The sequence below is a fragment of the Capra hircus genome (genome assembly GCF_001704415.2).
Source record: "Capra hircus breed San Clemente chromosome X unlocalized genomic scaffold, ASM170441v1, whole genome shotgun sequence".
NCBI classification, from domain to species: domain Eukaryota; kingdom Metazoa; phylum Chordata; class Mammalia; order Artiodactyla; family Bovidae; genus Capra; species Capra hircus.
In genome coordinates this window covers 14,275,013-14,299,732 of record NW_017189517.1, presented here as the reverse complement: position 1 = coordinate 14,299,732, position 24,720 = coordinate 14,275,013, and the positions used below count along the sequence as shown (strand labels likewise).

The 24,720-nt window shown below is 36.7% G+C and overlaps 1 pseudogene; it reads right to left on the bottom strand.

The window, feature by feature from the left end:
- Positions 1-23,304: 23,304 nt before the first annotated feature.
- On the bottom strand, positions 23,305-23,957 carry LOC102168986 (annotated as a pseudogene).
- Positions 23,958-24,720: the final 763 nt, after the last annotated feature.

Below are 24,720 nucleotides of genomic sequence, written 5' to 3'. Positions count from 1 at the left end.
AAAGTTTTACAGACAAGCCAAAGTTAAGAGTTCAACATCATAAAACCAGCTTTATAAGAAATGTTAAAGGAACTTCTCCTAGTTGAAAAGAAAAGGCCACAACTAGAAATACGAATATCACATAATGAAAAATCTCAGTGGTAAAGGCAAATATACAGTAAGTACAGTAAATCAACCATTTATAAAGCAATAAGAAGGTTAAAAGTCAAAAGTAGCAAAGTCATATATATGCTTAATGAGTGCTTAAGGGATATGCAATAGAAAAGGATGTAAAATATGTCAAAAACATTAAATTGGGTAGAAGTAAAAATGAATGGTTGTTAAATAAAATACATTTCAACTTAAACAACTTAAAATAATCATGTATATTTAGAGATAAAAAGATAACTATAGACAGATACACAGATATATAAAGATTGTTATATATAAACCTCATGGTAACAAATGAAAAATCTTTAACAGATACACACAAAAAAGGGAAAGGAATCTAAACATAACACTAAAGATAGTCATTAAGTCACAAAGGAAAATAGAGAAAGAAGAAGGAACAAAAACAAGCTATAAAACAACCCAAAAATGATTTTAAAATGGCAGTAAAGTAAATACCTATCAATAACAACTTTAAAAGTAGGTGGACCAAATGACTGAATGGACACAAAAGCAAAACCCATCTATGTCTGTTTATAAGTCACTCACTGCAGATCTAAAGACACACACAAACTGCAAGGAAGAGGATGGAAAAAGGTATTCCACGCAAATGGCAATAAAAAGAAAGCTGGGTGGCAATGCTTATATCAGACAATACAGAACTTAAAACAAAGACTGGAAAAAGATGAGAGTAAAAATAAATGAAATAAATGAGGCAAAAAACAACAATAGAAAAGATCAATAAAACTAAGAGCTGGTTCTTCGAAAAGAAAAACACAGTTGACAAACATTTAGCTAAACTCATCAAGGAAAGAAAATGAGAGAGCTCAAATCAATAATATCAAAAGTGAAAAAGTAGAAGTTACAACCATCATCACAGAAATACAAAGACTCACAAGAAGACTACAAAAAATTATGTGCCAAAAAATGGACAACCAAGCAGAAACAGAAAAATTCTGAGAAATGAAAATCTCCCAAGACCAAATCAAGAAAAATAGAAAATACAAACAAACCAATTACTAACAATGAAACTGAATCACTAATTTTTTAAAAATACCCACAGCCACAAGTCCAGAATCAGACAGCTTAACATGTGAATTTTACCAAACATTTAGGGAAGAACCAACACCAGTCTTTTCCAAACTATTCAAAAAACCTGGAGAGGAAAGAATGCTTCTGAACTCATTCTATGAGGCCAGCATCACCTCAATATCAAAATCAGACAAAGATATGAAAAAAAGAAAATTACATGCCAGTAATCACTGATGAACATAGATACAAAAATTCTCAACAAAATATTAGCAAAACAAATTCAAGAATACACTAAAAAGGTCATACACCATGATCAAGTCAGATTTATCCCAGGGACGCAAGAATGGCTCAACATCCACAATTCAATCAATGTAATACACAACATTAACAAATTGAATTCAAAAAATCATATGACCGTCTCAATAGATGCAGAGAAAGCTATTGAAGAAATTCAATACACATTTATATCAAAACTCTTAACAAAGTGGGTATGCAAGGAGCATACCTGAACATAATAAAGGCCATATGTGATAAATACACAGCTAGAATCATAGTTAAGAGTGAAAAGCTAAAATCATTTCCTCTAAGACAAGGAACAAGACATCCTTGTGGACATCTGCCCACTCTCATCACTTTAATTCTACAAAGTATTAGAAGTCCTAGCCACAGCAGTCAGGGAAAAAATAAAAGGAATTAAAAGTGGAAAGGAAGTAAAACTGTCATTGCTTGCCAATGACATGCTATCCATAGAAAATCCCGAAGACCCACCCAAAAAGTACTAGAAATGGTCAATGAATTCAATACAACTTCAGGATACAAAATTAATATACAGAAATATGTTGTGCTTCTATTCACTAATAAGGAACTACCAGAAAGTGAAATTAACAAAACAACCCCATTTAAAACCTCATAAAAAATAAAATACCTGGGAGTAAATCTAAGAAAATAAAAGACTCGTACTAGGAAAACTATAAAACAATGAAAAAGGAAATTAAAGATGACAAAAATGAAAAAATATACCATGTTCTTGGGTAGGAAGAATTAATATTGTTAAAATGACCATACTATCCTATGCAACTGCAGATTGAATGTAAGCCCTATCAAAATACCCATGACATTTTTCCCAGAACTAGAAGAAAGAATTCAGAAATTTGGATGGAAACACAAAATACCCTGAATAGCCAAACAACCATAAGAAAGAAGAATAAAACTGGACTTATCATGCTCCCTAATTCCAAACTATATTACAAAGCTATAGTAATCAAAACAGTTTGAAACTGACACAAAAACAAACACATAGAACAATGGAACAGGAAACAGAGCCCAGAAATGAATCCACACTTACAGGAGGTATTAATCTATGACAAAGATAGCAAGAATACACATGGGGAAAACACAGCTTCTTCAAAAAATGGTGTTTGGAAAATGGGACAGGCATATGCAAAATAATCAAACTGGACTACTCTCTCACACCATTCACAAAAATAAGTTAAAACTGGATTCAAGACTTAAATATAAGACCTGACACCATAAAGCTTTTAGACAAAACATAGACAGTATATTCTTTGACAATAATCTTAATAAAAATTTTGAACATGTCTCCTCAGGCAAAGGAAACAAAAAACAAATAAATGAGACTGCATCAAGCTTAAAAGGTTTTACACAGAGAAGAAAACTATCAGCAAAATGAAAACACATTATTGACTGGGGGATTTTTGCAGAAACTAATGCCTGTGGCTGACAATTTGTTTTGAAAATGAATATCGAAATGCCTCCAGTCAATAATGTTCAGATAACAAAAGACATATTAATACACCTCTGCTCAATGTAGTTAACAGAAGATATTTGCAAATGATACATCCAACAAGAGGTTAATATCCAAAATACTAAAGGACTCATACAACTCAACATAAAAAAAATATATGATTTTAAAATGGGCAGAAGATCTTAATAGATATTTTTCCAAAGGAGACTTACAGATGGCCAGTAGGAACAGGAAAAGATGCTCAACTTCACTAATCATCAGGGAAATGCAAATCAAAACCAAAATGAGAAATGACCTCACCACCTGTCAGAATGGGCTATTAAAAAGACAGCACATGGAACGCTGCTCAGTGTTACAGCCTGGATGGCAGGGGGGTTTGAGGGAGAATGCATACATGTATTTGTATGGCTGAGTCCCTTCACTGTTCACCTGAAACTATCACAACATTGTTAATTGACTATACACCAATACAAAATAGAAAGTTTAAATAACAAAAATTAATAAGAATAACTCTTAGTCATCTTCCAAAAAAAAAAAAAAAGACAACAACTAATACATGTTGACAAGGATGTGGAGAAAAGGGAATCCTAGTGCACGGTTGGTGGGAATATAAATTGCCACAGCCACTCTGGAAAGCAGTATAGAGAGTTCTCAAAAGATTAAAAAGAGCTCTACTATACGATCCAGCGATTCCACTTCTGGTTATTTATCCAAAGAAAATGAAAACACTAATTAATAAAGATATATGCACCCCTATGTTCACAGCAGCATTACTTCCAAGAGCCAAGATATGAAAGCAACCTAAGTGCCCATCAATATGTGAGTGGATAAAGGCATGGTACACACACATACACACACATATACACACAGTGGAATGTGACAGCCACATTTTTTAAAGGATGAAATCTTGTTATTTGTAACAACATGGAGGTATATAACAGGTATTATGCTAAGTGAAATAAGTCAGACAGAAGAAGACAAATACTGTATGATTTCATATTTAGGTGGAATCTAAAAAATCAAAACAAAACAAATTAACACATATAATAAAATAGAAACAGAGTTATAGATACAGAGAACAAACAAGTGATTACCAGAGCAGTGAGCTGGCAGGAAGAAAGAAATAGGTGAGGGAGATTAAGAGGTACAAATTTACAATTACAAATAAATGAGTCATGGGTATAAAATGTACAGTGTGAGAAATACTGTAACTATGTAATATCTCTGTATGCTGACATATTGTAACTAGACTTATAGTGGTGATCATTTTAAAATGTATAGAAATATCAAATCATATGTTGTATAACAGGAACTAACAATGTTGTAGGTGTTATACTTCAAAAATAAACAAACATGGAAAACTGTTACTAGGGGTTGGGGAGGTAGGGGGAATGAAGGTAGCCGAAAGGTACAAACTTGCAGTTATAAGATAAATAAGCACTAGGGATATAATGTACAACATGACAAGTATAATTAACACTGCTGTATGTTATATATGAAAGTTAATAGAGTAAATCCTAAGAGTTCTCATCACAAGGAAGAATTTTTTCTTTAATTTTATATCTATATTGAAATGATGGACGTTCACTATATTGTGATAATCATTTTATTATATAAGTTAAACCATTATGCTGTATACCTTAAATGTATACAGTGCTGTATATTAATGACATCTCAAAATTGAAAGAAAAAAATGAAAGGCCAAAAAATAATAACAATGCATGTGATTTATTTGTTTAAAACAAAATTTGAAAAGTGACTTTTTGGGACTTAATTCAACCTCAGCTACTTAAAGCTATACACAATTGCCAACCCATGAAGAGCCCCCAGCCCTTGGTGGAAGTCCTTCTTTTCTTTTGGGGGGATTTTTGCATTTCAAATATTTGCTGTTTTACCAGATGAATAGTCAGTTATGAAGTAAACAGTCATTTATAAGCTAAATTTTAACAATCTGAAAATTGGAACTTATAAAATAAATTACAGTGGAGATATTAAGAAGCTGGGGAAAACCTAACAGTCTCTAAGAGCTTAAAAAAAAAGCCTTTGTCCTTTCTTAAATGATCTTCTAAATAAACAGTTGCTACTGTTTAACATCAGGAGACACATTACAGTTAAAGAAGCCCAATACCTGCATTGAACTGATAACACACATCTCTATAACTTAGGGGGAAAAGTAATAAGTATGGCTGTGGAGCCTTATTTCCGCCGTCTCTTCTGGGGAAAATAACTTTTTACGCAAACTCATTTTTCATTTCCACCACATTGTCTTCCTTTTCCAAACAGGATATAAAATGATTTCACAGGCACCTCTGGAAATGAGCACTGAGAAAAGCTTCCCCTCACACAAAAGCCTACCCACCTCTTGAAAGATTCTAAAATTAGAAAAGCATTCTCTTTCACAAAAATGGAAGCAATGCAGCTAACCTACTTTGCACAATTCTTCAAGGCAGGCATAACTACATTTCCTGAGCTTCCTTGAGCTATGACATTCTGAAAAATACTTCAGGCCACCAAGCATCTAATTGGGCCCTTGGAAAGACCATTTTCTCACTATGAATGTTAGGCCTTTGAATAATTCTCCCTTTCAGGAGTTCCTTATCAAAAGGTAGTGGATTCTGTTCCCTCAACATGTTGGCATGCATTTTGGAATGTGTTGGCATCTCTTTGGAAATTGAGAAATATCTTTGCCTCTTTCAAATGGGTCATTTTCAATTCCTCTAGACTGCATTTAAGTTACATCCAAGAATTTGGCTGGAGAGGCAGCACTCTGACCTAGGAGTTACAGACGGGAGTTCTAGTCCCAAGCCCTCTGTTTACAACCATATAGTCATGAAGACTAGTTAAATACTTCTGAGTTTCCTCAGCTATAAATAAAGACAATGGAAACAACAATAACAAACAGCACAAGGTAATTTTAAGGATCAAGTGACATCATCTGATAATGTTACATTTGCCAAAAGTAACCACAGTTTACAGAAAGTTCTTTCATATGCATTAGTTCATTTAATTTTGCAGGAGCACTTGCAAAATGATAAATGGTTATGTTAGGCATTGTGACAATCACATGCATCAAATTTCTCTCAAATTAACCAGGCCCAAAATGCATAGTAAACCTCTTTAAATGTTCATGGCAAGCATTTCAATTAACATATAACCCATTTGTTGTGCTTTCATTACTTCTATAGTTATTTTTTTCTTCTAATATATTTTGGGAAGCTAAAAACGATACCATTCTGTCAGAAGAAAGCTACATAAAAATAACCCCAGCTTAAACAGCTCAGATTCTAACTTATTCATTTATTTTCTTCCTTTCCCTTTTTAAAAATTATTATTCTTTGTCTTTTTTTAATTGTAGGCTAATTACTTTACAATACTGTGTCAGTTTTGCCATACATTGACATGAATCTGCCACAGGTGTATACCTGTTCCCCATCTTGAACATCCCTCCCACCTACCTCCCGATACCATCCCTCTGGGTCATCCCAGCACACCAGCCCCGAGCATCCTGTATCATGCCTCAAACCTGGACTGGCTATTCGTATCATATATGATATTATACCTGTTTCAATGCCATTCTCCCAAATCATCCCACCCTCGCCCTCTCCCACAGAGACCAAAAGACTTTATACATCTATGTTTCTTTTGCTGTCTCTCATACAGAGTTATCGTTACCATCTTTCTAAATTCCATATATATGCATTAGTATACTGTATTGGTGTTTTTCTTTCTGGCTTACTTCACTCTGTATAATAGGCTCCAGTTTCATCCACTTCATTAGAACTCATTCAAATGCATTCTTTTTAATGGCCGAGTAATACTCCATTGTGTATATGTACCACGGCTTTCTTATCCATTCATCTGCTGAAGGACCTCTAGGTTGCTTCCATGTCCTGGCTATTATAAACAGTGCTGTGATGAACAATGGGGTACATGTGTCTCGTTGAATTCTGGTTTCCTTGGTGCATATGCCCAGAAGTGGGATTACTGAGTCATAAGCCAGTTCTATTTCCAGTTTTTTAAGGAATCTCCACACTGTATTCCATAGTGGCTGTATTAGTTTGCATTCCCACCAACAGTGTAAGAGGGTTCCCTTTTCTCCACACCCTCTCCAGCATTTATTGCTTGTAGACTTTTGGATCGCAGCCATTCAGACTGGCGTGAAATGGTACCTCATTGTGGTCTTGATTTGCATTTCTGATAATGAGTGATGTGGAACACCTTTTCATGTGTTTGTTAGCCATCTGTATGTCTTTCTTGGAGAAATGTCTATTTAGTTATTTGGCCCATTTTTTGTTTGGGTCGTTTATTTTTCTGGAACTGAGCTGCATGAGTTGCTTGTATATTTTTGAGATTAATTTTTTGTCAGTTGCTTCATTTGCTATTATTTTCTCCCATTCTGAAGGCCATCTTTTCACCTTGCTTATAGTTTCCTTTGTTGTGCAGAAGCTTTTAATTTTAATTAGGTCCCATTTATTTTTGCTTTTATTTCCAATATTCTGGGAGGTGGGTCATAGAGGATCCTGCTGTGATTTATGTCAGAGTGTTTTGCCTATGTTCTCTAGGAGTTTTATAGTTTCTGGTCTTATGTTTAGATCTTTAATCCATTTTGAATTTATTTTTGTGTATGGTGTTAGAAAGTGTTCTAGTTTCATTCTTTTACAAGTGGCTGACCAGTTTTCCCAGCACCACTTGTTAAAGAGATTGTCTTTTCTCCATTGTATACTCTTGCCTCCTTTGTCAAAGATAAGGTGTCCGTAGGTGCGTGGATTTATCTCTGGGCTTTCTGTTTTGTTCCATTGATCTATATTTCTGTCTTTGTGCCAGTACCATACTGTCTTGATGACTGTGGCTTTGTAGTAGAGCCTGAAGTCAAGCAGGTTGATTCCTCCAGTTCCATTCTTCTTTCTCAAGATTGCTTTGGCTATTCAAGGTTTTTTGTATTTCCATACAAATTGTGAAATTATTTATCCTAGCTCTGTGAAAAATACCGTTGGCAGTTTGATAGGGATTTCATTGAATCTATAGATTGCTTTGAGTAGTATACTCATTTTCACTATTGATTCTTCTGATCCATGAACACAGTATATTTCTCCATCTATTAGTGTCCTCTTTGATTTCTTTCACCAGTGTTTTATAGTTTTCTATATATAGGTCTTTTGTTTCTTTAGGTAGATATATTCCTAAGTATTTTATTCTTTTCATTGCAATGGTGAATGGAATTGTTTCCTTAATTTCTTTTTCTGCTTTCTCATTATTAGTGTATAGGAATGCAAGGGATTTCTGTGTGTTGATTTTATATCCTGCAACTTTACTATATTCATTGATTAGCTCTAGTAATTTTCTGGTGGAGTCTTTGGGGTTTTCTATGTAGAGGATCATGTCATCTGCAAAGAGTGAGAGTTTTACTTCTTCTTTTCCAATTTGGATTCATTTCTTTTTCTGCTCTGATTGCTGTGGCCCAAACTTCCAAAACAATGTTGAATAGTAGTGGTGAGAGTGGGCACCCTTGTCTTGTTCCTGACTTTAGGGGAAATGCTTTCAGTTTTTCACCATTGGAGGATAATGCTTCCTGTGGGTTTATCATATATAGCTTTTATTATGTTGAGGTATGTTCTGTCTTATTACTGCTTTCTGGGGTTTTTGGTTTTGTTTTTTATCATAAACGGATGCTGAATTTTGTCAAAGGCTTTCTCTGCATCTATTGAGATAATCATATGGCTTTTATTTCTCAATTTGTTAATGTAGTGTATTACTTTGATTGGATATTGAAGAATCTTTGCATCCCTGGGATAAAGCCCACTTGGTCATGATATATAACCTTTTTAATATGTTGTTGGATTCTGTTTGCCAGAATTTTGTTAAGGAATTTTGCATCCATGTTCATCAGTGATATTGCCCTGTAGTTTTCTTTTTCTGTGGGCATCTTTGTCAGGTTTTGGGATTAGGGTGATGGTGGCCTCATAGAATGAGTTTGGAGGTTTACCTTTCTCTGGCAATTTCTGGAAGAGTTTGAGTAGGATAGGTGTTAGCTCTTCTCTCAGTTTTTCATGAGAATTCAGCTGTGAAGCCGTCCTGGACCTGGGCTTTTGTTTGCTGGAAGATTTCTGATTACAGTTTCAATTTCCATGCTTGTGATGGTCTGTTAGATTTTCTATTTCTTCCTGGTTCAGTTTTGGAAAGTTGTACTTTTCTAAGAATTTGTCCATTTCTTCCAAGTTGTCCATTTTATTGGCATATAATTGCTGATAGTAGTCTCTTATGATGCTTTGTATTTCTGTGTTATCTGTTGTTGATCTCTCCCATTTTCATTTCTAATTTTGTTGATCTGATTTTTCTCCCTTTGTTTCTTGATGAGTCTGGCTAATGGTTTGTCACTTTTATTTATTCCTTTCAAAGAACCAGCTTTTGGCTTTTGTTGATTTTTGCTATGGTCTCTTTTGTTTCTTTTGGTATTTATTTCTGCCCTAATTTTTAAGATTTCTTTCCTTCTACTAACCCTGAGGTCTTCATTTCTTCCGTTTGTAGTTGCTTTAGGTGTAGAGTTAGGTTATTTATTTGACTTTTTTCTTGTTTCTTGAGGTAAGCCCTGTATTGCTATGAACCTTCCCCTTAGGCACTGCTTTTACAGTGCCCCATAGGTTTTGGGTTGTTGTGTTTTTATTTCCATTCATTTATATGCATATTTTGGATTTTTTTGATTTCTTCTGTGATTTGTTGGTTATTCAGCAGCATGTTGTTCAGCCTCCATATGTTGGAATTTTTAATAGTTTTTCTCCTGTAATTGAGATCTAATCTTACTGCATTGTGGTCAGAAAAGATGCTTGGAATGATTTCATTTTTTTGAATTTACCAAGGCTAGATTTATGGCCAGGATGTGATCTATCCTGGAGAAGGTTCCATGTGGCTTGAGAAAAAGGTGAAATTCATTGTTTTGGGGTGAAATGTCCTATAGATATCAATTAGGTCTAACTGGTCCATTGTATCATTTAAAGTTTGTGTTTCCTTGTTAATTTCTGTTTAGTTGATCTATCCATAGGTGTGAGTGGGAATTAAAGTCTCCCACTATTATTGTGTTAATTTCCCCTTTCAGACTTGTTAGCATTTGTCTTACATATATTGCAGTGCTCCTATGTCAGGTGCATATATATTTATAATTGTTATATCTTCTTCTTGGATTGATCCTTTGATCATTATGTAGTGTCCTTCTTTGTCTCTTTTCACAGCCTTTGTTTTAAAGTCTATTTTATCTGATATGAGTATTGCTACTCCTGCTTTCTTTTGGTCTCTATTTGCATGGAATATCTTTTTCCAGCCCTTCACTTTCAGTCTGTATGTGTCCTTGTTTTGAGGTGGGTCTCTTGTAGACAACATATATAGGGGTCTTGTTTTTGTATCCATTCAGCCAGTCTTTGTCTTTTGGTTGGGGCATTCAACCCATTTACATTTAAGGTAATTATTGATAAGTATGATCCCATTGCCATTTACTTTATTGTTTTGGGTTCGAGTTTATACACCTTTCTGTGTTTCCTGTCTAGAGAAGATCCTTTAGCGTTTGTTGGAGAGCTGGTTTGGTGGTGCTGAATTCTCTGAGCTTTTGCTTGTCTGTAAAGCTTTTGATTTCTCCTTCATATTTGAATGAGATCCTTGCTGGGTACAGTAATCTGGGCTGTAGGTTTTTTTTCTTTCATCACTTTAAGTATGTCCTGCCATTCCCTTCTGGCCTGAAGAGTATCTATTGAAAGATCAGCTGTTATCCTTATGGGAATCCCCTTGTGTGTTATTTGTTGGCTTTCCCTTGCTGCTTTTAATATTTGTCTTTGTGTTTGATCTTTGTTAATTTGATTAATATGTGTCTTGGGTGTTTCCTTGGGTTTATCCTGTTTGGGACTCTCTGGGTTTCTTGGACTTGGTGATTATTTCCTTCCCCATTTTAGGGAAGTTTTCAACTATTATCTCCTCAAGTATTTTCTCATGGTCTTCTTTTTGTCTTCTTCTTCTGGGACTCCTATGATTCGAATGTTGGGCATTTAACATTGTCCCAGAGGTCTCTGAGGTTGTCCTCATTTCTTTTAATTCTTCTTTTTCCTCTGTTCATTTATTTCTACCATTCTATCTTCTACCTCACTTATCCTATCTTCTGCCTCTGTTATTCTACTGTTGGTTCCCTCCAGAGTGTTTTTTATCTCATTTATTGCATTATTCATTATATATTGACTCTTTTATTTCTTCTAGGTCCTTGTTAAACATTTCTTGCATCTTCTCGATCCTTGTCTCCAGGCTATTTATCTGTAACTCCATTTTGTTTTCAAGATTTTGGATCATTTTCACTATCATTATTTGGAATTCTTTATCAGGTAGATTCCCTATCTCTTCCTCTTTTGTTTGGTTTGGTGGGCATTTATCCTGTTCCTTTACCTGCTGGTATTTCTCTGCCTTTCATCTTGTTTATATTGCTGTGTTTGGGTGGCCTTTCTGTATTCTGGCAGTTTGTGGTTCCTCTTTATTGTGGAGGTTCCTCGCTGTGGGTGGGGTTGATGGGTGGCTTGTCAAGGTTTCCTGGTTAGGGAAGCTTGTGTCGGTGTTCTGGTGGGTGAGCTGGATTTCTTCTCTCTGGAGTGCAATGAAGTGTCCAGTAATGAGTTTTTGAGATGTCAGTGGTTTGGTGTGACTTTGGCAGCCTGTATATTGAAGCTCAGGGCTATGTTCCTGTGTTGCTGGAGAATTTGCATGGTATGTCTTTGCTCTGGAACTTGTTGGCCCTTGGGTGGTGCTTGGTTTCAGTGTAGGTATGGAGGCATTTGATGTGCTATCAATTAATGTTCCCTGGAGTCAGGAGTTCTCTGGTGTTCTCTCAGGATTTGGACTTAAGCCTCCTGCCTCTGGTTTTCAGTCTTATTCTTACAGTAGCCTCAAGACTTCTCCAATCTCCTTCAAAGACAATGGTGCCCTTCTGAGTGCTACCGATGTTCCTCTGCCAGAAAATACAGAAGTTTGTTGTTGGAATCTGCTCGAGCATTCAAATGTTCTTTCGTGAATTTGTGGGGGAGAAGAGTGGTCTCCCATCCTATTTCCTCTGCCTATCTTAGTACCACCCACTTTATTATTTAAAATTATTAGTATATAAGCAGGCTTTATACTGTGACTTATTGAAGAGTGTGTTTCAACAATGTACGCATGAACACCTCCATTGACTCTTAAGTACAGAACAGTATTCAAAGTCATAATACTAATAGTTCTATATCAATAATACATTGGAAAAATTGTGGCATTACTGTTGCTCACCAAATGTTTCTATTTTCCCTTCTTTTCCACCTTTCCAGCACATAACCAGGTTGCTTTCCTTACACACACAGCCATCTAACTAGTTTTGGTCAACAATGCACAAATGAAAATGGTATGTGTCACTTCTGGGTGCATGCTTTAAGAGCTAGTGCATATTGCATCATATACTCTTTCCCTCTGTTGAGATGACCAACAATCCTAGAGATGACAGATATTCTGTCAACCTGGGTCCTGCAATGATGATGACATGCAACCAAAACTATGTAGCAACAACAAGGAAAGAACTTTTGTGATTTTAAGCCGTAAGATTCAGAGTTTCCTCCTGCAATACGATGATCCATACTAAATCATATAGACTAACTGATTACAAATTTAGGCTCTGAAGTCAAAAAAATCAAGTTTCACTTCAGATGTATAATCTTAAATTATGGAACCTCACTTAGCTTAATTTCATCATTTTGTAAACTGGGGCAAAAACAATATTTACCTCACTGGGTTCTTTCCAGAATTAAATGAAGTAATACATATATGTCTATGAAAAGTGTCTAGCACAAACTATGTCCTCAGTCGATGTTTCATCATGTGATTATCATCTAATCCTATAAGGTGAAAGGGACTTGCTGTGCCCATTTTGAAGATGAGAGAATAGCGGCCAACAAAAATATGTTTGTCTTGAATGAGGTCATAGAATTCATTACTGGAACAATTACACCTAAAATAGAAATCTCCTAATGTCTAGCCCAACTGTTCATTTTAAAATATAGCATATCTCCTGAATTTAGAATATCTGTTTTAAGGCAGTGGTTCATATCTGAGGACTCCTAACACCCAGGAAACCCATACAGTAGTAATAAAATCTGTGATTTCTTTTACTACTCCCAACAGCTTAATATGTAATTTCCCCCACAAAAGACTAACAAAAAAAATTAACAAAAGCATCAAATTTCTCATCTTTAACAGCAATTATATCAGCTCAGCTCAGAAACAAAGTAAAATGAAGGCAATGGTAACACAAAACCTTTACAAACACCAAAATGTATAACAGAAGTTTTTATAATTGTCAAAAGTAGGGCACAAATGTGGATTTGATAAGTTAATGAGGGATACATGTTGTTATAAACATATTATCCATAAGACAACTGCGTATCAGTTACCCAGAAGACATAAAGGCTACTAAAGACAGGGAAAAAAAAAAACCAGCATATTTTAATAAAGAGACACTAGATAGTGTAGTAAATCTTCCCAAACCACTATTCCATGGACTTGTTACATCTGAATCACCATGAGTAACTGTTAACAATACATATTCCCAGGCAGTACTTCAGATCAGTAGTTTACAAATGCCTCAGATGATTCTTTTGTGCAATCAGACCTTGGAAACACTTCTGTAGTGTATAATATTCTCAGTAGTATCCAGCAGTAAATGCAATGAATTTCAACAGCTGCTTTTCACAGTGGTCTGCAATGTAAATAAATGAGAGAGAAAACTAAAGCACGCTGTGTGAAACAATTAGCCAAAGCTTGGAACTAAGTGCACAGCTTTCCAACGATCTGGCCTGATCCAGGAGTAAAACATACAGCAAAGCCCAGAAAAATATTTATTCAGAGAAACTCAAAATTTGGCATAAAATTTCAGTGAGTAAACAGACTTCCTGAAGACCAGCTCCTGTTGAGCTTCATATAAGGCTATCTGCTCTAAACTACTGCTTTTCCAACTTTAATGTGGCATATAAAGCACCCAGGAATTCCTGTTAAAATGCAGATTCTGATACTTGTAGGTCTGGAATGTATCCTGAGAGTCTCCATTTTTTTCCCTAAATTCTTAGCTGATGCTGATGGATCTCCGGATATTCTAGAACTGATCCTGAAGAACTGTGTATCTCTCAAACAATCCTCCATGAATATGTGGTTGTACCATTTAGCTTTCATTAAAATGTTGAAGTTACATTCTCAGGCAAAAAGCTGGAACTCAGCTATCTGTGTTTCCATCCCAAATGAATATCTGGGTTAACTTTTTAGTGCCTGCCTATATAGCAGAAAAAGACTTTTCAGAGAAACAAGAGAATTTTTAAAATATATACTGAATAAATTGGAATTGCACGGTTTCTCCTTCCCTGAGCCAGAATAGCTATGGGCACTTAAGCACTTTATACGCCATTCCATTTATACCGCCAGTCATTCCTTTACAAAGGGTGGTCCTATAGGGTTCTCAAAGCATTTACATTGCCTACTGTTATCATGTCTATTTTAGCCACTATCCAATCAGATAGCAGTGTACACTGTAACTTCACTTCTCTGTAGTTACTACACTTTTTAGTAGCTTTTTTTTTTTTTAGTAGTTACTATTTTTTAGTACTTTCCATGGATGTTTTTTCAAAGCTCAAGTAAAATATATGGAGAATAGTTAATTCTACATTCTTTTTCACCAGCCAACAACCTAGTGGAAATATTCTACAGAAATGTACTTATTGCTTGATCCCACTAATTTGGGGTTCATTTGTTTGGATTATATCAGATGCACAAAAGCAGGTCGTCAATCATAACACACTATCATGGTTGGTCCATACTTGGTACTCTTTTATTTACTTATTATTTTAATAATATAAGCTGGTGATCCCATTAAACCAATTTAGGAACTAGAACATTGCCAACAGCCTATATTAACCTGTTCCTCCCCATCCCATTCTTCTATCTCACCCTCAGAGATAACCACCATCCTAAATTTTATGATTATGTTTATCAAGTTTTGTTTTTTCTTTAATTTTAGCTCTTGTATGTGTGTGTTTGTAATTCACCTGAGCTATATGATATTTGATTTTGCTTGGATGTGTACTTTATATAAAGGGGAATGATACTATATAGAGTAACTTTGGGAACTTGGCATCTTTTACTCCAACTTATGCTATTAAGATTTATCCAGGCTATTGTATGCTGTAGTTCATTGACTTTCAAAGCTTTATAATATTTCATCATGTCAATATATCACAATTTACCCATTCTCCTGTTGATGAGGATCTGGGTAACTCCAGTTTATTACTACTATATTAAATGTTGCTAAGAGTATTTGTGGACATTACTGCTGGTTTCCAGTAGTTAATGTTTCTCTTTGGTAATGGTGATGCAGGCAGGGAATTGGGAAGGGGAAAACCTGGTAAAAGGAGGGAGATGGTCTGGGTATGAGGTAGGAATAGGACCAGGTAGGTCTAAGTAACTGGTGACTAAGTCAGGCACAGGATGAAGAGACAGGGAAGTCATAGGGACAAGAGGCAGAACAGAAGGAAGGGAGGGAACCAAAAGCTGAACTAAGGCAGAGGGAGAAGTACGATAAAGAGGAAGATGAGCAGGAAAGAGACAGGGCAGCTTTTCCTGCAAAGTTTTCAGATGAAATTCTGGGTTCAGTGTTCTGCATTCTTTCTTTGCTGGATTCCATTATGACTTAGATTCCATTAAAAGAGAGTCCAAGATTCTATGACATTTTGTCTTGGAAGATAACTTTGACATTTGGAGAGTACAGCTTTCTTATAAATTAAGAAACAAAGGTCCAAAAGGACTAGGCAAAGGTAGCTAACAATCAGAGACACAGGTTGGAGACAACACAATTCAGAGCTCATAAAAATAATCCCAGGATGACCAGGCAATGGATCAAAGTGCAGCTCTCCCCAGGGTGTAGAGGGGGCTCCTTTTGAAATTAGGGACACCCTAGATAGAGACAATAAAGAATGACCACTCTTTATCCATGAAAGGCACTTTCTATTCCTGTCTGTAAAAAACTGAGACTTCAAAACCATAAATATATTATACCTTACTCTATATATATCCTTTCCAAAATCTACAGTTTCTCTCTAGAATATTTGATCGTCTTTCATTGGATTAATTCCTAGGTCATGTTTTTTGATGATACTGTAAAGATCAGTAAAACTGATAAATTTCCAGCAAGACTAACAGTAAAAAAGAAAAAAAGAACATAAATACTCATATCAAAAGTAAAAGAGGGCCTAATACTATAGGTCTCACAAACATTAATGGGCTTCCCTGGTGACTCAGACAGTAAAGAATCTGCCTGTAATGCAGGAGACCTGGGATCAATCCCTGGATCAGGAAGATCCTCTGGAGAAGGGAATGGCAACCCACTCCAGTATTCTTGCCTGGAGAATTCCATGGAGGAGCCTGGTGGGCTACAGTCCATGGGGTCACAAATACTCAGACACAACTGACCAATTAACACTTTCACAAACATTGAGAGTATAACAAAGCTATACTACAAAAAAAAATCTATGTACCTAAATTTGTCATCTTGGATAAAATAAACCAATTCCTCAAAAATCACAAACTGTCAAAACTCACTCAAGAAGAAGAGAGAAATCTAAACAGTCATATAATTAAATAAAATGATTATATAGTTTTAAAACTTGTCCAAAAATGGTTTCTCTAGGCCCAGAAGATTTCACTGGCAAATTCTAACAAACATTTAAAGAAATAATGCCAATCTACATAACCTTTCTACAGAAAACAGAGGAGGAAGTAAAGCTTCCCAACTCATTTTATGAGACAACATTAACCTGACATCAAAACCAGATAATAGTACAAGAAAGTAAAACTACAGACCAATGCACCTCATGATTTGTATAAAAATCCACAAAGTATTAGCAAATTGAATCAGGCAATACTTAAAAATAATACCATATAACCAAATGGGGTTATACCAGGAATGCAACTCTGGTTCAATATTCTCAAATTAATCAATGCAACCCAACATATTAAATGATTTTTAAAAATGAAAAATCACATTATTATATCAATGGGTACAGAAAAAGCACTTGACAAAATTCAATATTAATACACGATTTAAAAACCCAGCAAATTAGGAACAGAAGGAAATTTCTTCAATTTGATAAAGGGCATCCACAAAATCTATAGCTAACATTGTACCTAATGGAGAGAGACTAAATGCATTTCCTCTAGTATCACTATTCTTAGTGCAATGAGGAAAATAAATAAAATGCATATCAATTAGAAAAGAAGAAATTAAATGATCCTTATTTGCTAACATGCTGCCTAAGTAGAAAATGGCAAATAATCTAAAAACAAATAACCACAAAAAAACTTCCTACTAATCTGTAAGTTTAATATTGTAAAATAAAAAGACAATACACAAAAGTCAACATCTGTATATATTAGCAATGTAAAATTGGAAACTGAAATCCCCCCCCCAAAAAAAATTAACATCAATTAAAACACCTCCAGAACATGAGACACTTTAAATACAAACCCAATAAAATATGTACAGGATATTTATGCTGAAAATTACAAAATTTGATGAAAAGAAAAATCAACAAAGACCTAAATAAGTGGAGAGACATAGTGCTCTCATAGATTTAAAGACTCAATACAATTTAGATGTTAACTCTCCTCTACATAATAAATTTATGCAATCTCTTTAGAAATTTTGTAGGTATTGACAAATTGATTCTAAAATTTATTTGGAAAGGGGGAAAAAAAGGAGCAAAAAATACTTTGAAAAAAGAACAAAGTTGGAAGACTCACACAACCCAAATTTTAAAAGTACTGTAACATTGTAGTAATCAAGATTGTCAAAAGGAGAAACAAATAGATCAATGGAATAGAACAGACAGGCCAGAATTAGATCCAAACACATATAGTAAACTGATTTTTAGCAAAGGTGAAAATGATATTTAATGGAGAAAATAGTCTTTTTGAGAAAACAAAATGGTGCTTTATTAGCTATTTGTACACCCAGGTTCCTAACAGTATTATTCACAGTACCCAAAGAGTGATGAAACCAAAGTGACCATCAACAGAAAAATGGATAAGCAAATCTGGTATACACATATATTATTCAGCCCTATAAAGGAAGAAAAGTCTGGCATATGCTACAATACAGATGAACTTTGAGGGTATTATGCTAAATAAGTCAGACAAAAAGACACATACTATATAATTACACTTATATAAGATATCTACAGTAGTCAAAAGCAAAAAAAAAAAAAAAGAGTATTAAAAAGCAGAGACATTAAGGTCCATCTAGCAAAAGCTATGGTTTTTCCTGTAGTGATGTATGGCTGTTAGAGTTGGACCATAAAGAAAGCTGGGTGCCAAAGAATTGATGTTTTTGAACTGCAGTGTTGGAGAAGACTCTTGAGAGCCCCTTGGACTACAAAGAGACCCAATCAGTTCAGCCTAAAGGAAATCAGTCCTGAATATTCATTGGAAAGACTTATGTTGAAGTTGAAACTCCAATACTTTGGCCACCTGATGCAAAGAACTGACTCACTGGAAAAGCCCCTGATGCTGGGAAAGATGGAAGGTGGGAGGAGAAGGGGATGACAGAGGATGAGATGGATGGCATCAGTGACTCAATGGAGATGAGTTTGAGTAAACTCCAGGAGTTGGTGATGGACAGGGAGGCCTGGAGTGCTGCAGTCCATGAGGTCACAAAGAGTTGGACATGACTGAGCAACTGAACTCAAAGCAGTAGTCAAATTTATGGAAACAGTAGAATGATGGTTAGCAGGGGCTGGAGGAGAGAAAAATGGGGAAATGTTCTTTACTGGGTGTAGAATTTCAGATTTACAAGATGAAAACATTCTAGAGATTGGTTATACACAATATAAAAATATTTAACACTACTAGAAATGGTAATGCTTCCCTGGTGGCTCAGTGACAAAGAATCTACTTGGAGATTCTACAGGAGACAAGGGTTTGATCCCTGGGTCAGGAAGATCCCTTGGAGAAAGAAATGGCAATTCCCTCCAGTATTCTCATGGACAGAAGAGCCTGGCAGACTATAGTCCATAGGGTGGCAAGAGTCAAACACAACTTACCAACTAAACCACCACCAGAAATGGCAAAATAATAAATTTTATGTTATGATTTTTTACCACAATTTTTAAATTTAAATTTTTTAAAATAAAAAAATTGTGCCAGAAAACCACTAGTAGACTAGTGGTTTTCTGGAGCAGAGTTAGCAATAACAGAGATTAACAGTAAATGTGAATGAAAGATTCTCTTGGAGTGATGAAAATGTTCCAAAATATTCATAGCAATTGTTGCAGAACTTGGTAAATTTATTTTTAAATCATGACTGATTTGTAAACTTTAAAAGGGTTAATTATATGCAAAATATGTTTCCATAAAGTTCTTATTAAAATAAATAATTCAGAAACACTATTAATAAGCAATATCTGCTTTATTATAAATTATCCTTAGATATGATACCAAAAGCATGATTTATAATAGAAAAAGAGGACAAAATGGACTTTATGATATTTACCACCTTCCAGAGTAATGGAAATACAAGCAAAAATAAACAAATGGGACCTAATTAAACTTAAAAGCTTTTGCACAATGAAGGAAAATATAAGCAAGGTGAAAAGACACCTTTCAGAATGGGAGAAAATAATAGCAAACAAAGCAATGGACAAAGAATTAATCTCAATATTATACAAGTGGCTCATGCAGCTCAATTCCAGAAAAATAAACGACCCAATCAAAAAATGGACCAAAGAACTAAACAGACATTTCTCCAAAGAAGACATACAGATGGCTAACAAACACATGAAAAGATGCTCAACATCACTCATTATCAGAGAAATGCAAATCAAAACCACAGTGAGGTACCATCTCATGCCAGTCAGAATGGCTACAATCCAAAAGTCTACAAGCAATAAATGCTGGAGAGAGTGTGGAGAAAAGGGAACTCTCTTACACTGTTGGTGGGAATGTAAACTAGTACAGCCACTCTGGAGAATAGTGTGGAGACTCCTTTAAAAACTGGAAATAGAACCCCGATATGACCCAGCAATCCCACTGCTGGGCATACACACCAAGGAAACCTGAATTGAAAGAGACACGTGTACCCCAATGTTCATCACAGCACTGTTTACAATGGCTAGGACATGGAAGCAGCGTAGATGTCCATCAGCAGATGAATGAATATGAAAGCTGTGATACATATACACAACGGAATATGATTTAGCTATTAAAAAGAATGCATTATCAGTTCTAATGAGGTGGATGAAACTGTAGCCTATTATACAGAGTGAAGTAAGTCAGAAAGAAAAACACCACCACAGTATACTAACGCATATATATGGAATTTAGAAAGAGGGTAACAATGACCCTATATGCAAGACAGCAAAAGAGACACAGATGTAAGAACAGACTTTTGGACTCTGTGGGAGAAGGCAAGGGTGGAATGATTTGAGAGAATAGCATTGAAACATGTATATTACCATACGTAAAATAGATCGCCAGTCCAGGTTCGAGGCATGAGACAGGGCACTCAGGGCCGGTGCACTGGGATGACCCTGAGGGATGGGACGGGGAGGGAGGTGGGAGAGGTGTTCAGGATGGGGGACACATGGCTGATTCATGTCAATGTATGGCAAAAATCACTATAACAGTGTAAAGTAATTAGCCTCTAATTAAAATTAATTAATTTTTTAAAAAAGAAAAAGAAAAGCTACAAACATGAAGATGTATGCAAATCACACAGCCAACAAGACATGTTCATAATGTACAAAGAACACTCAAAGCTCAACAGTAAGAGAACTAATAATCCAATTTTAAAACATACAAAGAACCTGACCATATACAAATGGAAAAAAATAGACAGATGTTAAATATCATTAGCCATTACAGAAATGCAAATTGAAACAATGACAAGATACCACCACATACCTATTATAACACCTAAATAAAAAAGCAACAATACAAGAGTTGATGAGGATGCAAGAAACTACAACTCTCATATACTGCTCATGGTAATCATATATACTGGCAAATGATTTGGCCATTTGTTACAAAAATTAACCATAAAGTTTATCATAATGATACAGCAATCCCACCCTGGGTATTTACTCTAAAGAAAATTGGTATTCACACTAAACTCCCCACAGAATATTTCTTGAGATTCTGTTCATAACTGCCCAAAACTGGAAGCAATCCAAATGACCATTAACAAGTCAATGGATAAACAAACTGTGGTAAATCCATATAATGGACTACTACTTGGCAATAATAAGGAATGAACATATCACAACATGGATAAATCTCCAGAGAACTGCTGAGTGAAAGAAGCCAGTCTTAAAAAGATTACATACTGTATGTATATTCCAAACTGTGGAAAATTCTTAAAGAGATGAGAATACCAGACCACCTTACCCCCCTTCCTGAGAGACCTGTATGCAGTTCAAGAAGCAACAGTTAGAACCATACATGGAAAAACAGACTGGTTCCAAAGTGGAGAAAGGAGTACATCAAGGATGTATATTGTCACCCTGCCTATTTAATTTCTATGCAGAGTACATCTTGCCAAATGCTGGGCGGCATAAAGCACAAGCTGGAATCAAGATTGCTGGGAGAAATATCAATAACCTCAGATATGCAGATGACACCACCCTTGTAAGGCAGAAAGCAAAGAAGACTAAAGAGCCTCTTGATGAAAGTGAAAGAGGAGAAGGAAAAAGTTGGCTTAAAACTCAACATTCAGAAAACTAAGACTACGGCATCTGGTCCCATCACTTCATGGCAAATACATGGGGAAATAATGGAAACAGTGAGAAACTTTATTTTCTTGGCTCCAAAACTACTGCAGATAGTGACTGCAACAATGAAATTAAAAGATGCTTGCTCCTTGAAAGAAAAGCTATGACAAACCTAGACAGCATATAAAGGAGCAGAGACATTACTTTGCTGACAAAGGTTTGAATAGTCAAGGCTATGGTTTTTCCATAGGTTTTTCCAAGGTCATGTATGGATGTGAGAGTTGGACCATAAAGAAGGCTGAATGCCAAAGAATTGATGGTTTTGAACTGTGGTTCTGGAGAAGACTCTTGAGAATCCCTTGGACAGCAAGGAAATCAAACCAGTCAATCCTAAAGGAAATCAACCCTGAATATTCACTGGAAGGGCTGATGCTGAAGCTCCAATACTTGGCCAACTGATGCAAATAGCCCAATCATTAGAAAAGCCCCTGTTGCTGGGAAAGATTGAAGGCGGGAGGAAAAGGGGACGACAGAGGATGAGATGGTTGGATGTTGTCACCGACTCAAAGGACATGAGTTTGAGCAAGCTCCAGGAGATAGTAAAGGATGGGGAAGCCTGGTGTGCTGCAGTCTGTGGGGACACAGAGGGTCTGAGATGACTGAATGACTGAACAACAAGTATATGATTCCATGAATATGGCATTCTGGAAAAGAACTATAGTGATAAAAAACTGATCAGTTGTTTACACAGCAAACAGAGGTTAGAAGTGAGTAGAGGGTTTAACTCAAATGGAACAGCACAAGGGAGCTTTCAGGGAGAGGGAACTATTCTGTATCTTCATTGTGGTGGTAGTTTGTGATTCTATGTGTGCGCTGCGGCTGCTGCTAAGTCGCTTCAGTCGTGTCCAACTCTGTGCGACCCCATAGACAGCAGCCTATCAGGCTCCCCCATCCCTGGGATTCTCCAGGGAAGAACACTGGAGTGGGTTGCCATTTCCTTCTCCAATGCATGAAAGTGAAAAGTGAAAGTGAAGTCGCTCAGTCGTGTCTGACCCTCAGCGACCCCATGGACTGCAGCCTTCCAGGCTCCTCCGTCCATGGGATTTTCCAGGCAAGAGTACTGGATTGGGGTGCCATTGCCTTCTATGCACACCAAATAAGACAACTTCACTGTATAATTTATTTTTAATTTCAGTAAGTATTTATTGAGTGCCTGTTACACATAAGATTTTGTTTCATATACTTGGGACACATCAGAGGATAAAACAACAGTCCCTGCCGTCACGGAGCTTACAGTCTAGCATTTATGACCATTTCACCTGGATGCAGTCACCCTGGGCAAGTCACTGGGCCTCTATCCTCAGCCACCTGATCCAGGAGTAAGGAGGCCCAGCTCAGACATGGGTAACTGACTGGCTGTGCTGGAGATGCCAAACAGGGCACCTACCCCCAGCCCACCACCCAGACAGTCGACAAGACTGGAAGCTGGCTTTTAATAATAAAGTACAGGAGGAGAGGGCACAGGACTGGAGCTGGTAGTCTGCTAGGCTGCTGCCTCGGGGCCTGGGCTGGCTACACAAACTGCCGCTGCTGCTTCTTGGTGGCTGCCCTGCTGGCAAGGTCCTTGGCCTTCTCCATAGCTGCCACTGACATCTCCTTGGCCTTCTCCTTGGTTTCCTTGGCTGTTTCAACAAGGGTTTTGGGAGGGGCCTCACCTTGCAGCTTGGCCAAGATGTTTTCAAAAACCTTTCACAGTCATAGTCACGTTGCTTTTGAACAGTGCAAGACCAAATTCCTGGACATCTCTGGAGATACCAACTAAGCTAGAGGAGACCCAGGTTTCCTGGCAGATTTCAGTCCAGCCGCTGTTATCAGAGTTCACACAGTAAACACATCATTCCTCCACCACCATCAGCTGGGTGTGGTTGATGTTTCAGGTGAAGGTGGCCATGGTCTGGTTTCGTGGGTCCACAATAGAATCTTCCAGGATGTACACTGAGTGAGAAACACTGGCAGGAAACAGTCGCTCAGCCCAGCAGGGCATCCTGTTCGTCTTGGTCAGGAGTCCTTGGACAGGAGCTTCTGGTCAGAGGTCACCTCTTGGTGCACTATGTCTTTCATCAAGACATGTTTGCTATAGGGATTTGGGACAGCTGCCAGAAGGCAGCAAACACTTGGTCCCAGGAACTCCAGAGCATGCTCTGGCCCAGAAAATACTCCACCATCATCCTGGCCAGGGCGGGCTCAGTGCCGGGGCAACATTAGGGGGTTGGAGCCCCGGGGGCATGCAGAGGCCAGGCTGGAGCTCAACGCTGGGCCACCAGGCTAGCAGCAACTCAGTTGCTATAGCGCTGCACCCAACCAGCCACCGCCACCGCCGCCATGAGGGATAACTTTTAAAATAGAATGAAAAACTAATCCTGATTCAAGGAGGTTAAATGATAAATTTTATGTTATACATTTTATCCTAATTTTTAAAAATCAATGCATCAATCAATCCTAGTTCAGTCACTTTCAGTTCTCTGACCCTGGGCAACTTGACTTCATTTTATCTGTATATAAAATGTGAATAATAAAACTGCCTACCTCATAAGCTTATCATGAGAATTAGATACAAATTTTATATAATATGCTTGCCATATGACAAGAGTTCAATAAATGTTATTAATTTTACCCTGTAGATAATTTCTCCCTTTTGAATCCATCCTAAACAAATTCTTGGGAATATTTTTATTAATATATATGCACCTTCATATATATGCATATTAATATATATGCAGCCTGAGCTGAGGATTGGAGACTGATCACCTCCTCTTGGCAGAGAACTCGAATTCTGGTTCTGGTCTGGTCTGATTTCTGGTAGGGCCGAGTTCCAGTCCTCCCTTCTCTGGAGGCCCAGGGAAAAGTCCCATAATGCCTGGGCATCTGTAGGTGTCAGGTGACGTCTGTAAGGCCACCCCTTTTGTACCCCGTCTCCCACCTCCTCCT